The 16,554-nt window shown below is 41.2% G+C and overlaps 1 protein-coding gene and 1 long non-coding RNA gene across 3 annotated transcripts in view; both read right to left on the reverse strand.

The window, feature by feature from the left end:
* ARID5B (AT-rich interaction domain 5B) overlaps positions 1 to 16,554 on the reverse strand; it is a 152,427-nt gene that overhangs the window by 73,390 nt on the left and 62,483 nt on the right. The window lies entirely within an intron of this gene.
* LOC308586068 lies at positions 2,290 to 5,943 on the reverse strand. Its single transcript, XR_014007738.1, has 2 exons — positions 3,522 to 5,943; positions 2,290 to 2,487 (listed from the first exon to the last, which is right to left on the reverse strand). It is a non-coding gene; the product is annotated as an uncharacterized lncRNA (long non-coding RNA).

Raw genomic sequence — 16,554 nt, forward strand, 5'->3', positions numbered from 1 at the left:
AGGGATAGGCAGCTGTCCTATACAGGGATCAAATCTGCAACCTTGGCATTATCAGCACCATGCTCTAACCAACTGAGCTATCAAGGTTCTTGAAACATCCTATCAGACAATTGTTAAAGTATCTTAACAAATCCGCACCACTCCCACTTCCACCCTGTTCTGCTTTTAGGGTGTGCACCAAATTTTGGCTCTCTAATTGCCTTGATCATTTCAATACTCCATAAGTAAATGAGTGAACTCAAAGCATATATAAATATGCATAATTTATTCTAAAAATACACACACCTTAAAGTCTTAAGTAAACATCTCAAAAAACATGTTTGCTTATAAAACTACTCCAAGTCCCAATCCATAAAGCAGGTACTTAAAAATTCAAGCGAAGATTTGCCCTTCCAAATCAATAAAATGCTTTTATAAAGCAGAGAGATTGATTTGCAGCTTTAAACTTACAGTAATGTCATATTTTAGAACTTTCATAAATAATGCTTTTATCCTGATTGCAAAATAATACACTGCCATGCAAACAGAGGTGGGGGGGGGGAGAGGGAGAGAGATTGCACAGAAGTAAAGATTTGTTCAACAGGAATTAAAACGTTGGGTTTTGTTTTTTTCCTTTTCAGGATGAACGATAGCTACCATTTCACTACTGAAGAAAACCACTTCGCATGCTAGGTAACAACCACATACGTGGTACAGTATTTAATCCCCTTTCCCCCCCCTTTTTTGGTGCCGTTTGAGTCTATTAGCCAGCCATATTTAGTTTATAAAACCTGAGGTAAATACATTCCCATGTTTGTAGCACAGTGTACCTTTAACTACACTAATAACAGCAGTGGCTCTTGAACAGAGAGGTGATCGTGTTCAAAAGGGAAACAGTCACAAACAGTGGACAATTCAGAAGAATGTACAGTGCACTTGTGTTCAACTGCATGTGCCTCAAAGCCTTATGCAACTATTCATTTTCTGTTTATTTGGCTGCAATCCCAGCTTGTTCTGTGCTATGCCACACTAATTTTACAATAATAAACTGTTTCACAATTGTTATGCAGTCATGCAAATAAAGAGGTTGTGGGAGACATTTTCGCTTGATGATCTTCCTAGCAAAAGACACCATCTTGAAATTACATTTAGCCTGGTGAATGAGAAGGGGGCGGGCTTAAAATAAGCAGTGTCCCGGGACATGTGAGAGTTTTTAGAAATATTTTTCTTGAAACAGCCGCTTCAATACCAGTAATCGTGCCAACTGAACCCTCGTCTACTGATCTTCTCACCAAGCCCTTCCACACTGCTCCAAAGCCATTCCCCCACCCCAAGTTTTTCCTCACCTGTTAAAATCCAGATTCACTACAACTTCCAACCAGAAAGCAGGTTGCATCACACAGCAGATGGAACAGAAGGCAAAGCCAAGGGGCACAAAACAGCCATATTAACAAACTGGTTTTCCAAATTTCAATGGTTAAATGTTCTTCAGGGGGAAATGCTCAACATATAAAATCACAAATCCAATCAGTAGCGATTTCCAACACTGCAATCTTATGGCATGTCTGCTCTGAAGTAAGTCCTACTGATTTCAGTGGGCTCCTGTTCTCAGGTAAGAACTCTTAGGGCTGCAACTTACATTTAGTATGCTATACGACTGTGGAGAAAAGAGCCTCTCTATGCTTTGGAAACCTGAATGGAATGAAGGTGTTGCCACTACAGCCATGGAAGAGAAGGCAAATCAAGTTCCCTCAGAACTGCGTGGGGCTACTTCTTCCTCAAACAGACCAAGAACGCTGACCAAAAGGAGATTCTGGTCTGGCTTAGTGTTACAGCCAAGCTGGGTCATTCCCTATAATCAGAGCCCAACTTCCCCCTAAAGCTTCTATGGAGTGAAGCAGCATACAAGTACCAGTATTACAGAGAAGTTAAGTTTTGGGAGGGAAGAACCCCATACACACAATTTTTGCTCATCGCAGTATCCTGGAAACAGTAACTAACACATTTTAACCCCACATTTCTACCTTCCTGTGAAGAGTCCTGGGTGGCATCTATGGAGTAATCCCATTTCCCCTGTCGCAACAATCCTAAGAGGTAGGTCACGCCAAGAGAAAGTGAACGGTCCAGGTGAGTTTTGTGGCACAATAGTGATCTGAGACCAAGTCTCCCTGGTTCAGTGCACTATATCCCAAAGCAACTCTCAGCATATGTTTATCAACCTTTCTGGGTTCATAACAACCTGCAGTCTAGGAAACCCAAACATTTATCACACTCCGTTTGTGATAAAATAACAAAGTCAAGACGCATCTGCAATTTTATATATTTTTATTAGCATGATGCAACATGATTCTCTGATGGGCCTCTTATTATATGCCAACAAAACTTCTGATGAGCAGGTAAAGCAAACAGAAAGAAAATCACAGGAAATCATGGTGCCTGCAAAGATTCCATGCAAAACTGTTACATCAAATCCTCCCTTTGTCTTTGGAATTATCTCAGGGCCATCTCCTGAAACAGGAACGGAGTATCAATAGCACTTGAGTAAAATGGATGTATTTAATCATGGACTGGTGCCAACAAAGCAATATTAGACTATGAGACAACTTGATTGCTGTCTCCCCGCTGTATCCTGTTACAACTTCTAAAGTTGGATTTCGACAGCAGTTTCTCCCAGTGAGTGCTCATCTTCAGGGCAGCAGGTTGGTGAAGGCTGTGACTACAACTCCCAACAGCATGAGGCCACACGGCTATGTTGGCAGGGGATGATGGGAGTTGTAGTCTAAAACATCCGAAGGGCACCAGTTTGGTGGATGCTATAGCACTAAACCAGAATCACTTCAGTGTATTATTATTGGACAAAGCGGGTTTTTGAATCATGGAATGACAGAACTAGATGGGACCTTGAAGGTCAGAGCTGTACCACTCTGGAGTGGAGATGAGGAAGCAGTGTTTATAATGCTTCCCTCACTCAGCATTTCGGGTAGGAATCTAGACTCCCTTAAGAGAACTGACCCACTTTGGAAGATTCACCCTCCCAGAGGGCTGGTGTTCATCTCAGCCTTACCAATTTCACACTGGAATATTAGCAAGTCCTCATGTTCATAGACACCACAGGAGCCAGGGCAGCGCAACTAAATGCTTAGATTTGAACCATTTTCGCCCTTCAAATAGCTAGCCCGGAATGGGCAGGTTTGGCACTTTTCTGGTTCAAAACTGCCCCTCTTTTGAGATAGTTATGTTTATTTTAGCTTCGGTGGATATTTTAATTAACATATGCAAATGAGCCATGGCATTTTCTCCCTGCCGCCTTCCCTGAGAGAGGTGGCAACTCTATAGCAGGTCATGGCAGGTGGTGCATCAGATCCCCTGACTCTAAAATACAAATACTCTATTGGCTTTCTCCTTCAGGCCTGGGCCTAGGTCACTAAAAACCTGACTCATTTAAATTTATAGGTGAGAGAAACAGTGAGTGGATTGGCTCTGAACCGGGTTACAAGTGCAAATGAAATAATATATATATGATATAATATATGATTATTGACCTCATAAATGCACTCCCTTGATTTGTAATTATTTTGCTTTTTGTCCAGGACTTGTAGAAGCCATCCGAATGCCTTCCTTGACTCACCTGCAGTGGCAGCTGACATTTTTGTTCAGTCATCTCAGCCTCTTTGGCTCTGCAGCATGCTACTTGATGGTTGCTAGGCAACTATTGTTGAATACATGCATAAGACATTAATTGTCTGAGCACTTTTTAAAAGAGAAAGAGAGAGAGAGAAATTCTTCAAAGCTGAGGACACTGTCATATCTAAAATTGGACATGTTCTTTATCGCAGTCATTTCTCATAGTTTGTGCGCTGTGTGTTTGTGTCAAAGGGTGAAATGAGTCACAAATTACTCAGACATCAATCCCAAAATTGTAAGTAGCCTCATCTATAGCAATGACTCATTCAAAGAATTTTATGTCTTCTTAATCTTCTGCTTTTCATTATTCTGCTTGTCACTTCATATACTTCTGCCTGACATACATTTGCCCTATTTTTATTTCCTATATCAGCAAAGGATATAGAATAGAAGGTATATCTGTAACTTATTATTTCAGTTCATTTAGAGCATCTATCATCACAACCCATAATGGAACCAGCGAGAATTCTCATTTGTTTCACTTCAAAGGGACACCATAGCCTCACAGCTGATGCCAAATATTCTGCACTGATTTACTAGTAAGCGCAGATTATATTGTACAGTGCCCGCCCCCCCCCAGCATTCCAGCGTCATGAACAAGCTGCAGAGGCAGTAAACACAGACTTCCATAAATTGACTCAAACTTTACCAAATAAACAACTGCAGGATCTTAAGCTAGGTAATAATTTTAATGACTAAATTCCCACTGTCACGACTAAAGCTAACACGAGACGTAAGACACACACAGCTAACGAAAGTACAGCCTGTATCTCATGCAGTCCCTCCGCTAAATGTTTTTGATAGGTCTGTCAGATGATTGCAGGATCAGTAGGATTCAGCCTAATGAGGATAAGTACGTTGCTGATACAGGAATTTGTTATTCCAAGCAATTGGCTGGAAGAAACCCAAGGAAGCTTTTTTCTGGAACCACCAGCGAATTTTGACTAAGGCAAAATTTGAGGGACGTTTGGAGGCTACTGCTTATGCAGACATCCTCAGGAATTTTAAGGAAAGTATGAAGAATTTTAAGAAGATTAGTGAAATCTCTCAGAAAGGGAGGAGGTTTACATCTCCAACCCTCTTATGCTACTTCAGTGATCTGGGAGCTGCCTCTCGATGGCAAAACCCCACAACACTGTAAGCGTGATGGATTCATTTATATCAAGGCATTTTAAACTATGAAAGAGGGATGGGGGAGATAAATTTAAACCACTGAGTCAAATCAGCTTTCCCATTTTGTAAGTCATGTGCTTCTTTAACAAATGGACATACCAACTGGATTCTAGCAAACATTTCACGCATGGCGGCTGCATGGATGTTCTCACTATCTGGAGAATTGTTCATCTGTAACCAATATGGTAAACCAAGTATTACCACACTCAGCTCCCTCCAGATTTTCAGTCCCCAAAGGTACAAATTACCTGGGCTCTATGTCATGGCCAGTAAAAGGCCATGGGTAGCCATAAAATCCGGACCCGGCGATTGCATTTTCAGCTGAGGCTCTCTGAATTAGTTGTTTGAGCAGAAGTCCATAAGGTTTTGTTCAATTGGGCAGGCAAGGGCAGAAGTCTACATTTTCATCAAATCTGACCAATCCAGAAGCTTCATGCTGCCTGCCAATCACAGGGGTCTCAGCTCCTGAGATCTTTGGTTTAGATCCAGGAGACTACATGACCTCAGGCACAGATGATAGGTTCTGCTCAAGATTAGAACCACCAAGTGATAAATCTTAAAGCATCTACTATGAGGCAAACATTCAGCTTAAACCACCCAAAAGTATCCTCCTTGACAAGATTCTATACTCACTCATTTCAGCTTCTCTTGCACTCCCTAAGAATTAAAAATTGACCTTTTAAAAGGTTCTCCTCCTCCTCCTCCCTTACTCACTGGTTGCTAACACACACTTTTTAATTAATGCAGTCATTAAGATTATTATACAAAAATTCCAGGTGAATCAAGAGAGAGGTGGGGGAGTAATCTGAAAGAGCTATTTAAAACTCACATTGCATCTCTGCTTGATTTTTTGAGCTTGTATTAGTCAACATACTTCAGCCAACTTATTTTAAAATGGTATAATCAAGTAACATTTTCCAGCTTTGACTCAACCCAAAGAACAAAATAAGAGTGCTTCTCACTGTCTATAATGAGGATAATGTACAAGGTATTTTGGTGAAGTTAAAAGCCAAGTAATACCTCCAAAAATAAATTAGAACATGCACACACATTTAACTATATATGTGACAAATCTCTAACCTCAGCAGGCACAGCTAATAGAGAATTCAAATGCTATCAGGACAGTGATTCTACCAACCATCAGTTCAGTCAGAATTCTACACAAATAGCATGAGGGTCTAATATACAACCCTCAGTGTTAGCATACACTTGCATTTGTATCACTTTATTTCTCTGCACTGGCAGCTAAACATGCACTTTGACTCAACTGAAAAACATTGCATTTGAGGGGTTATTATGTGCAAATTTGGTCCATGGTGTTAATAAGAGCTGTCTCATTTACACATGCAAGCCATCACTTAATGTTATTTTACGGTTGCCATTTCAAAAAGTTGATTTATTCCATGATTTATAAACTGCTCTAATTCAGACCTGTGTACAGAAATATAATTGCATGTACAGTCGTACCTTGGTTGACGAATGTCTTGCGACTCAAACATTTTGGCTCCTGAACGCCGCAAACCCGGAAGTGAGTGTTCTGGTTTGTGAACGTTCCTTGGAACCCAAACATCTGACGCGGCTTCCACTTGAGTGCAGGAAGCTCCTGCAGCCAATCGGAAGCTGTGCCTTAGTTTTCGAATATTTTTGGAAATTGAATGGACTTCCAGAACAGATACCATTTGTCAACCAAGGTACGACTGTATGAACAACCTGGATCTCATACAGTTAAAAAAATAATGGAAAAAAGCTATTTGCCCACTGCAAAGCATCATGCACTCATAAAAGCCAGTACCAACCTTTATAGACCACTGGCTATTGAGAGAGAGAGAGAGAGAGAGAGAGAGAGAGAGAGAGAGAGAGAGAGAGAGAGAGCACTTTTCTTCTTCTGTGAAAGCCATTCACTTTGTTGAGTTCATAATATAACTGCTCATTAGTTATAGATACAGTTGTGACGGAGCAAGAGGATTTATTTACTTTTTCAAAATTAAGTCTGTTCCGTCACTGTTTCCAAAGAACTCTATGCTCAGGGGAGGAAAACAGAATTATCATTCAGTCAAATGCTTATATTCTCTGTGACCTTATCAGATTCAATTTATTCATTATGACATTCTGTGTGGTATAAAGATGTTGGCTGACCTTCTTAAGCCATGAACTTACTCTGTTATTTAAAGGTGGTTTACACCAACACACGTTGGTGGTCTAGTTAGTACAGCTCAGTTGGTAGAGCAGGAGACTCTTAATCTCAGGGCTGTGGGTTCAAGCCCCATGTTGGGCGAAAGATTCTTGTATTGCAGAGGTTTGGATTAGATGACCCTCTTGGTCCCATCCAACTCTCACTGGTCCACTAAATGTGGATTGAAATCAAAACTGGTTCACACACAACTCCTGTATGCAGGATCTCCTAGGTACGTATGATGGCAGGCAGGAGTGAGCCTGGGATTCAAATGCCCTCCCTGCCACCACTTCACAAAGAATCTACAGATTCATGGGAGATAAGGCTACCACTGGCTACTAGACAGCTAAATGTCATGTTTGCCGGAGATCACCAAAGAGAATGGACTATTGCTTGTAGGTTTCCCATGGGCACCTCGTTTGCCACTATGAGAACAATATGATGAACTAGATAGGCCTTTGGCCTGATCCACATAGCTCTTCCTATGTTGTTATGGATGCTCTTAACTCAGTGGCCTACAACAACCTCTTATGATTCTATAACTGAATATGAACAGATCACATTCAGTTACAGAGTAGGCCTTGCTAACGATATCTATCTTACATGCAAAAGCTCCAGGTTCCATGTATGGTGACGAGGGCAAGCGCACCCGACACACCTGTTCCCATGTCCATGTTTGCTGTGGGTCATTGAATTGTGTGGTTGGTTGTTTTCTTTATAATTTTGCATTATACTACCCTGCCCTTCTTCTTAGCTAGGAGGGCATATTTCACTTCTTTCAAAAAAAACCCATACATTATACTTACCCACCTACTCAGCAATCGCTAGACAATGGGTTCCTTTCTTTTGTGAGGGCTAGAGAGGAAGAGTTGTTTCTCGTGTACAATGCAGGATAATTTACAATCATACAGAAATATGCCTCCCCCTCCTCAATCGTTTTCGCTACAACCCAGCAAATATTTGTGTGCATGTATTCGTGCAAGGCTTGCGTGCATACTGAAATTGGTATTTAAAAAAAACCCCAGAACCCGAGTCAAACTGTGTTGGGGAAACATTGGAGCAGATGTACTCTAATGGGAAACTGAGCCAGGAACCATCTAGATGCAGAGCATGTCCCCACAATTAAGCTACGAGTCTCTAAAATGCCCACAGAACTGAAAGTGTTTAACTTGGTCCAAAGAAACCCAGATATCAGCCAGAGGAGATCATCTTTCAATCTTCCGGTACTAAACACAATAAATGTTTACCACATCCTAAATATGTTTATTCAGAAGTAAGTCCCAATAAACTCAGTGGGAATCATTTTCTAGTTCATGGGTTTTTAAGACTGCAGGTTTAAAAAAGGCGGGCAGAAAAAATTAAACCATTTGGACAATATTATCTCAACATAAAACATGGAGGATTAAAATTACTGTTTGTTATCAGTGTTCTTCCCTCATTTGTCACTGTGTTGTATCATCTCCCAATTACCCCAATTTCTGCTGAGTATGTCTGTTCCTTAAAGGCCCAGCCATAAAACGTATGGACTAATTGTTAAGCAGAACTGAGGAGCTATTAAAACGGCAGCACTCCAGCACTTCCAATGGAAGTCAATTATTTCTGCATGACTGGGTTTGTAGTATGGCTCTAACTCATGCACTGCGGCTCGGAGATAAATTAACCCTTTCATTTTGACGCAAACATGATTCAGGGACTGCAACAGGAATAAAATGTTACTTCAGAGTTTTTAATGAAGAGGTTACAGAGAGAACTCCAAAGGTCATGTCAAGGTTTCTTTAATTCAAGAGGCTACGTGGATTTCTGAGTAAAGATTTTAATAAACTTGTCTATGATTTCCTGAATCACTATCCCCACCCCCTCCATTTCATATTCCATCCTCTTAGGCTCGCTTGAGGACATTTACAGAGCGTTACAAGCTGTAACACACCAGCCTGTTCCTTCCTCCTAAACAGCCATTAAAGAGAAAGTCTGAAATGTACACATTTCAAAGATTACTTTGCAAGCACGAAGCCCTTTCCCCAGATGTTTTACATTTTGAATTTCCCAATAAATGAATAACATACTAAGAAAGCAAACAAGAGCTGACATTATTTAGTCTAAAAGTTTTAAAATGGCGTAACATCTGTAGCAAAAAACTATTTTGAATAACTATATTTAACTATCCACAGTGTTCAGTGTGATTCGAAACTAGTTTGCTTTCCAACCCGCCTCCAGTACTTAGAAGGCTTGAGGCAGGCAAAAGTTTGGAGGGATGCTGAAACTGTGTTAAGAGGGGACTTTGTTTCCCATGGTGTTCAACACACATTTCTTTTGTCTCGTTTGCTGACTCTGGTCAAAGAGGTTTTTTGAAAGAACAGATAATCCTGCCAAACCTTTTTTACCAGAGTCAAAAGTGGGAGAGAAAGTGAACCTTTTAAGCATATATCCTTCTTTCAGACTTGCCCTCGACTCTGTGAAAAATCTATTGGCCGTCACCAGCCAAATGAAGCAGTAATCAAAGTTTCCTCCCCATTGCTCAGGCCCTCCAACAGCAAAACCAATACTGTATAGGGCTGGGCTATTGAAATAAAAAGTTCCTACCATCTTCTTCCGGTTTTCACAGACATATACACAGACTTTCACATGATAAACCCATATACCTAGCTAAGTGCCCAAACAGTTGAATAATATGCATCAAAGTACATAACTAGACACTGGGTTGTTGGGTTTATTTTTTTTAAATGACAGCACTCACTGGTACAGAATACTGACACCTCTTTTTCTGCTGTCCCTGGTACCCATTTGTGCTGGCACCCATGGCACTTTTGGCAATATATGAGTACCGGTGCACCTCATCCCCTGCAAAACAAAAAGCTCAGACTAGGCAATACAAACATGGGATATGCATGAACAATCTCCTGATCTTTTTTTTTTAATATACTGAAAATCAGCACTGGAGGCTGCACTTCGGAGCAGAAGAGAAGTGGAAAAAAGGGGTTTTGCATAATACTTTCCCTTCCTGCTATTTGTCTGTTCAGAACTGCTCCCTCCCCAGTTGCTTTCACATTCATTGGGGCAGGGCGGGGAGAGAAAAGAGTCTCCCCCAAGACCAGAAAAGCAATTCAGAAAGCTTGATTTTGAACCCCTGTTCCTCTGCCCATGGACAACATCTTTGCACTAAAAAATGAAAAAGGAAAAGAAAAAAAACATTGGGAGAGTGTCCATAGGTCTGCAATATAACATCCAGTGTGGCTCTCAGTCACACAAGCAAGACTTGAAACTGTGCCAAAACAGGGCTTTTGAAAATTGTACCTTGACCCCTTTCACAACTAAATACAATCTTTATTAAAATCACTCTATAAAACTTCAGATCCTGTCTCCCGCCTCACCCTCTTTTATCTGCTTTATAAATAGCTAATATTCACTCATTAACCCAGAAAGGGGAAAAAAAAACTTTTGCTACATTCTGTGAGGTTTTCTTTTCACTTGCAGTGGCTTGTGAAATGCCTTTAATTAAAAAAAAACCTGGAAGAATTCTAAATCAGGTTTGCAGATTCATTTCCAAGGCACTCCAGCATGCTGTCTCTTTTTTTTTTTAAAAAAAAAAAACCCTACAAGATCCATGTAAATTTATGCAAGTTCCATAATAATCACATTTTTTCCTAGTTGCATTTGATCTAAATAATACATGAAACATGCGCACACACGGATTTTAAAAATCAGGCTTGCATTGCTGGAATCTTCCTCCTTTCACCATTCTTGTTGGGACAGAGATCAATTTTCCCTCCCCACAGTAGAGTAGCCTTTCACATCAACTAGTCACTACTAGACCCGCGAGCAGCAAGAAGTTAATGTTACCCTGCAAGAGACAAATCAAAGCTTTGATCATTTTTATGTTGCTCTGAAAGATAAGGATGAAAAAAGACACATGCAAATTATTTTGGCTTAGAGTAATTAACTAATTGCGTGTTGAGAAAAAATTAAACAATGTTCGCATGAGTCACTAAATGTGTTTTTTGTTCTTTGTTCAACTTTCTGGCACACCCTGTGTGCTTCCTTTCTTGGTTTAAAGAAATACGCACTGGAAAATATGCTTAGCATTTGGAGCAACAAGGAGAGAGACACATAAATGCAAAGTCTGCTATTCCCTATTTAAAATACAGCATCACAGAATCTCAGAATCGGCCTACACTCTTTCCTACCATTCTAGAATTTATCCTTTGGTTGTCCTCTTCTAGAACAAAGAGAGGATACATCTAGAACACAGATTCCGGAACTACTGTATTAAGCCTTCCTTAAGGCAAGGAATATTTTTTTAGTCTCCCCAAGTTGGTAGGTCCAGTTTTGCTTATCATTCTGGATATAATGAGCATCTGGGTCTTTTGGAGATGTCCCCACCCATGCAAATTGGGGCAGTGAGGAGCGACAGACAAAAAGAGGCTGATAGGGAAACAGGAGATGCAGAAATACAGCAGCAACTACATCCTGCTCCACTAGCTTGGGACTTTTCAAGATATGGGCAAGGTCTTCTTTTCTGGCTGCAACCTGGCATCATGATTGAAGATTATTCCTACTCAACCTCTCAGCCAGACCCAGGACAGACATATATCAGAGGTCAGGAAGAAGCAGGTATTTCTCCCCATCAACTTTCCTGACTCTTTAGGGAGAACACTAAATATCCATACCACTCCCACAAGCTAATGACAGGTCACTGTTAAACTGCTCAGCTGACAGCACAGCAATCATTAGCATTGCTGGCAAGTAAACAAATTAATGAAATTATCTGTGCAAGACCATTGGATGTCAAAATAGGCAGAAAGCGTATTTGTTAGAGCTGCCAACCAGGTTGTTGTTTTTTAAAAAATACTTTTTGAACCAGTAATATTTAACCAAATTGGCACATCCTCCAGAATGGAATCTTTCTGAGATGTTGAAGGAAGTGAGAGATAGATTCTGTTTATTGGACCTGAAGCTTCTGTTTACAGGACTGAAAGTTATCTAGCACCGTTCCATGTTTTCTGTTTAATCTCCTTATACAGTATTGCACCAGAACCAAGCAAACCTCAGAAAGCTAAATAAGTGTGTCTCTAGCTCTCGGTCCCACAATTTGGTCAATAGTATTTCTAATACTTCTATGGTTCTTCCTTTAAGTACTTGATGTGTTGCACAAGCAGCATCTCAGTAATCCTTACAGCAGCCCTGCAGTGAGGTAGGCGTATCATCATCATCATCATATTGCAGATGGGACAGAGAGATGGAGAGAGTTGCCTAAGGCCACCCAGTGAGTTCATGAAGTGCAGTAAAATCTGCACTAGCTACTTCCCATATCACAGTTCACACCATTATTAAAGGCACAACACCCACTGCAGTGTGTTCCTCTACTGATTAAACCAGCGACAAGCCTGCTGTTTAGTTTTGCACCTGATCCTAAAACTTGTTTCCTTGTAAGCGTGTGTGCTCCTTAGTATGTATGCTGCTTAGAACTGAAGCTTTTGCCTCATTACTTTAGATGGCTTAGATCTTGGGTATGCAAACTAAGATCCGGGGGCTGGATTCGGCCCAATCGCCTTCTCAATCCGGCCCACAGATGGTCCGGGAATCAACATGTTTTTACATGAGTAGAATGTGTCCTTTTATTTAAAATGCATATCTGGGTTATTTGTGGGGCATAGGAATTTGTTCATTTTTTCACCTTCAATATATAGTCCAGCCCCCCACAAGGTCTGAGGGACAGTGGACCGGCCCCCTGCTGAAAACGTTTGCTGACTCCTGGCTTAGATCATTAGAAGAAACGACAAGCAATACTGAGACTTGCAGCTCAACACCAGCTGATAATAAGCAAATGTTCTCGGGAAGGAACAAAGCACAGTTCCAGTGAATTCAGGTAAGCTTACAAGCAGGCCTATTCCTAAAAGAGCATTAGCTAAAATTACACTGATTTCCATTGGAGGAGAGCCTCAAGTGCTGACATGTACTGAGTGTCATGTGATACATAATAATACTCTTAAACCAGTCCTGACATAATATCTCCCAAAGCATAATAACCACAAATGACTGCTTTAGTTAAGAACTAGCCAGAAGCAAAATAGAGCTGTGTAAAAGTAGATTTAGCCATAAATACCTCCACAATGTTTTATTCCACTTTTGGTTGTTGTTTTTTTAAAAGGGGGGGCTTAAAAAAGCCCCATAATAATTAACAAAGTGGGGGTGGACAACACATCATGTTCTTTACTATTATACAAGGGCTGTGAATGGTTATTTCATAGAACCACAGCTGCCAATGCTGTAAATTATGCAGGCACCAAGAAGCATTAAGGAGGAATAATAGCAGTTTAAACGAAAGCTGACGTAATTCATGATAAACAGTCATTGGAAAATGTTACGTTGTTGTCTCCCCCACTTTTTTTTTCTAAGTAGGTTTAATCTGAAGAATGCGGCCATATTCTGACATAAACCGCTTCTCTTTTCCATTGTGTTCGCTTCAGGAATGTTGGCACTTACATGAGATGAAGGGGGCGAGGAGAAGGATTCTCTACCACTCGCAATAATTACTGGTCTCACAGTATGAACTTTGGGGAATGCAACGATGAAAATGTGATAGTGTGATTGATTGGAAATTCTTCTGAACACAAAACACAACAAAGCCCTTCGGAAGCTTCCGACACAAAAGGCATGCAGGGTGGTCCGAGGAAGGGGGCAAAAACAAACGGGATGAGATGACACGTAAACAAAGTTGTCGTCCACAGAAAGCACATTTAACAAATGGCTTAAAACAATAACTTCCACATCTGTGGGAGGGATTTGGCTCAGGTGCTCACCGAAAATCACAAACAAATTGTATCAGGCAACAACGGTTCCTATTGATGGAGGCCGTATGGTCCCTTTCGCATCAGCAGGTGTGGCAATGGACATGCTAGATCTGTGCCTGGCCTTGGTGATGAGAAACCACACGGGCCAATGTTAATGGGTGGTTCCTCTGACCAGATAGGTGGGGTTCAACCCCTTATGGACAGAGATAGTCTAGCTTCTGTTGTCTATGCTCTAGAAATCTCTAGGCTAGATTGCTGCAATGTGTTACGCATGGGGCTGCCTTTGACGACAGTTCTGAAACTGTAGCTGGTGCGGAATTCAAGCAGCCAGATTGTTGACTGGAAGTAGGAGGTTTGATCAAAATGTGGTCCAACTGCACTGCTGCCAATTAGTTTCCAGACTCAATTCCAGACTCTGGTTTTGACCTACAAAGAATTATGTGGCTGAGAAGCCCAATAGCTTAGGGGCTGCCTTTCCCCACGTGAACCTACCCAGACCTTGTGTTCATCACCTGAGGCTCCTCTTCATGTGCCCCCTTTGAAGGAGGTGCGTAGGATGGCAATACAAGATCAAGCCTTCTCAGTGATGGCTCCCCAACTGTGGAAAGCCATCCCCAGAGAGGTGTTCCTGGTCCCATCACTATCAACCCTTTTGGTGCCAGGTGGAGTCTTCCTTATTCACCCAGGCATTTTGTTCTTAATTGATGTCCACCTCTTAGTTGGGTAGTGGTGGGATGTGCCCTTTTTACGTTATTTCAGGATGTATACATTTACTTAACGTTGTTTTCTGGTGTACTTTAATTTGGTATTGTTTACTTTTTAAAAAATTGTAAATCGATTTGAGCCTTTTTTTGCAGTAAGCAATAAATAAATATCAGGATTAAATAATAAATAGTTGCTGTTTCCCAGATTTGTATTTCATGATGCCAGGCAACACGGACTAAATAGGTTACCATCAAGGGCCACAATCTTGCTGCCCTGCTCACCACTGGTGGCCCCGCACATGGAACAGCTCTCTGTAGGAGCCACACTTCCTTCATTGCCACCATTGCGTTAGTAAGCCTTAATTCCTACTATGCGGTATTAATTTCCAAATAGAGACTTTTCCATGCTCCTCACACAGGATGATCTATCAACCCATTCCTCCCCAAGATTTCACACTAAAGGGGAACAGTCCTCTTCCTTCTAACTGCTCTGGGTGAATCTTCGTATTATGCAACTGGTTTGTTTGTTTTTTAAAATTAAATTGATTAACTGGTTGTCAAGAGTGACTTTGGATCAATGGACTGTTTCGGGGACTCTGGAACCTGAACAAGAAACCTCAAGGTTTGAGGCTAAGACTCAGCCTGGTGATCTACAGTGGACTCTATATTGTCAGGTCTCAGAGCTTTCTTCAGGGGCAGAAATGAATAGGGATGTGCCACTTAAGACACTGCAACTAGCAGACAATATAATGCCTCTGGATTCATCAGGTTAGCATACAGGTAAATACTTGAAACTTGGACTTCAAGTAAATACTTGAAACCTGGTGAACAAAACAATACTTTTTTTTTTGCTGTACTCCAGAGCTTCTATCTCAAGCCACCAATCTCCAAGATCTTGAGCTATGGTGGAGACCAGCCTCCAGGTACAGATTTAGATATGGATAGTCCTAGTCTAGCAGAAACATTAATAGCCCGGGTCTGTCGAAACCTCCCTCTGATTTTGCTCTGTTTCAACTGTTCCAATATTGTGCAGTTGGAAACTCTGAAACCACAGCAAGCGTTTTACATATGAGATAACAGACGAGTGCTTGTGGTTAAGGAACTAGAACAGAGCTCAATAAGATCCGGGCTTCTAACAGCTCGGCTACATGCTTCCTGTGTATTATTTTTAGGCAGAAAGAAAGGCATAGTGAGCTTTATACGGCATTCTTGCAATAACTGAACTGCATCACAAGGGGCAGAGTTAAGGCAGGTCATGCAATATCTATCACTCTGGAGAGGGTGGTTTAAAACATATTCAAGAAAGCAGGGTTTACAATCACGAAGTTATTAACACGATATTATCACAACGGTGATTTCATATTGCTGAGATCTAACTTACCTTCAAATGTATGAACTTGAAAATTTCGTCTTCCCTCCTTTTCAAGCCCTCCTCCTCCGCCCTTACATTTCTTATTGATTATGATGATTACTTGTAATAATTTTATTATACTGTATAATAATATAGTCCTTTGAGGTCAACATCCACAAATGTGTTGTACTGAACCATTCTGATGGCCCCTTGGTGCCCCAGACTCCTCTCCACAGCCAGATATACCTGGGGTAGGCGTACTTCATAGCCCATACATAGGCTGGGCAATAGTCTTCCATACTACTATAACCGGTTGCAGTGCATTGGCAGTTGCTGCACATTTTCTGGGCTGTATTGCACCCCAGCTCCCAGATATACTTGCAAAATGCTTCACATTCTTATGCATGATCGACTGTGCAACACTCTTTGGGGGAAAGTCACAGTTGTTATTTTTGCAGAGGAACAATTGGGGGAAAGGACTTGAATGTTGGTTCCCAGTCCTCTTGAAATAGCAGGACTGACCCGGGAAGTCAGGTCTTCAAGCCAATCTCAGCAACAGCACAGAGGCTGAAGCTACCTGTTATGGCCAGAGCAAGGCATCTTATCAAGCTGTGTCATTTCCAGTGGTCTCTGCGTTGACCACTGCAACTCAGTCACCCAGGTGGGGGTGGATCTCAGATCTACCAGCTTATGGTTCAATAT

The sequence above is a fragment of the Podarcis bocagei genome, assembly GCF_964188305.1.
Source record: "Podarcis bocagei genome assembly, chromosome: 4".
Lineage (NCBI taxonomy): Eukaryota > Metazoa > Chordata > Lepidosauria > Squamata > Lacertidae > Podarcis > Podarcis bocagei.